The sequence below is a fragment of the Gavialis gangeticus genome, unplaced genomic scaffold (genome assembly GCF_001723915.1).
Source record: "Gavialis gangeticus isolate Ggan-Ray unplaced genomic scaffold, GavGan_comp1, whole genome shotgun sequence".
Lineage (NCBI taxonomy): Eukaryota > Metazoa > Chordata > Crocodylia > Gavialidae > Gavialis > Gavialis gangeticus.
In genome coordinates, this window is record NW_017729020.1 from 7,047,609 (window position 1) to 7,049,785 (window position 2,177).

The window sequence follows — 2,177 nt, forward strand, 5'->3', positions numbered from 1 at the left end:
ACACCCAGGGAACACTGAGGTCTGTTTTGAGAAACCTCCAAACCCCCCTTTGGTTCGTCTTGCTTGGGGCCAGCTCCAGTGACTTAGACTAATGAAGCCATCAGCTGGTGCCATGTCTATCGTGATGGAGCACCAATCTCATTGCAGCATCCAGATGTCGTTGTATAATCATGACACAATCTTTAAAATACTAGACAGATAGTTGTGGCGTAAGGCTATGGCACCTTTCCAAATGGAATTAGAATTTGTTTGAAATGTTACATCTAACAGTTTCCCTATGAGGTGGACCAGGTCTGTCTGCATTTTACGGCAAGGCAGTGTCTTGCCCAAAGACCAAGAGGAAACCACTGGCAGAGACAGTTATAGAAACCAGGAATCCTACGTGCTGGGCCCGTGAGAACGACTAGTCAGTACTCTTCCAGAAAGAAGCTGACATCCTACTGAACTAGATCACATCCAAAGGAACAAATGCTGCACAAGCTTGAAGGAATTCCTGAAGGCCTATGTGTTTCCCCAAATCCTGCTTTAGTTCAGCAGAGTGCTTATGCGCATGCCTAAGACACACAGGTAGAGCCGCAGCAGAAAGAGCCCCACAGAGTGTGGAAGCAGCCAGGTTCCCTTAAAGGAAGCACTATTATCTTCTGAAGAGAGGGGACCATTCCTTAATTAAATGCACAGCTGACCCTGTGCAGCTTCTGCCAGGTACTATAACAAACCTGTTCACCTGGCCCACCCTGCTCATCTGGCACTGCCCATCAACAGCTGGATAGAACTCAAAGCCTCCTGCTTGAAAAGCCCATGCCTCTCGCAGCTCAGCCGAAGCAGGTTTTTGGGTGGGCATTACTAGGACAAAGTTGAGCAACTCCGATTCAGTGCAGCAGAGCCTGCAGCTACACAGCCTTACGTACAGAGTCTCTGAAAATGCTCTGGCAGTAGTGACTTTTGACTGCATAAGAAACACTTTGGTATTTGGACTCTTTTGAGGAGCATCTTACACCGGGGAGCAGCAAATACACCTTTACCATCTTAGATTCTCCTCTTGGCCAGATGTTGAAGGCTAAACAAGCTGTTCCAGGGCTCAGTTCCAGTCATTTGGGAAGCACCATATTTGGTTAAATCTTAGTGCCATCTTCACTAGAGGAACGATTTGTCTCCAGTTTGGGGAGTAGGAGAAGCTGTGTTTTATTTCACCTCTATTCCTTCTCCTCCGCTAGTCACACAAGACATTTTTCAGATCACCTTGCCTAGGAACAGGATCTGGTCATTTCCTGTTGCATTTCCCTGGTTTGGACTCAGCGCCTATGGTCTCTTGCTCATGTATCCATGTTCCTAATCAACTGATTTAAAGGCCTACACTAGATTAGTAAACACACGAACAGCAGCCAAAAAAATGAAGTGAGGCAGGAAACGCTACAGGAGATACGTGGAGGAAAACAAGAAATCCTGTAAGTAGGATGCTTAATGCCCCCAGAGAGAGAGAATGAATTATCCTCTTTTGACTCAGCTGTGAAACCATCAATATTCTCAGTATAGCTATCTATCCCTACACACACCACTTTATGCATCTATCTATCTAGTGATATATCAATATACAGTATTGATATCAGAGTATCAATATCCTCGCCAAGGGCTGCAGAACTTACAGGAGGAGAGGAGAAGCAGCCCTTTTTAGGTCACCTCCATTTTCGATGGGTTATTGTATTAGGTAGGAGGAGAATCACTTTTAAACACGCTTGATTGCAGTAGATTCCCCACCCCACCAAGAGCTTAGTCAAATGTCTCGTTCTTGTGGGCCGCAGTCTGCAGGCTTTGGGCAACGTGAAATGCAGGAAATTTTGAGATCATTACTCAGCCTTTGTTCAGTGACTCGTAAAGCCCACATCTCTTCAGTTTCCTCTTTCATGTTAGATCATGTGTCTTTTTTTCCAGCTAATTCGTCTTGCCTTATTATCCGATTATTTTGGTAACAGGCGTCACATCATCTTTCGATCTTGCTGACTTCCCATTCCCTTGTTCGTCTTGCTTTTCTTTTCTCGGTGCGTGCAACACATCCTCATTTTTTGCGGCGGGGAGATGGATCCCGCTCTTGGGATTTGCGGAGGAAGGGACTTCACCACAAAGATTTCACTGTTTTGTTTTGTTTTGTTTTACTGCCTCTCAACTGCTTAATGTCTCTG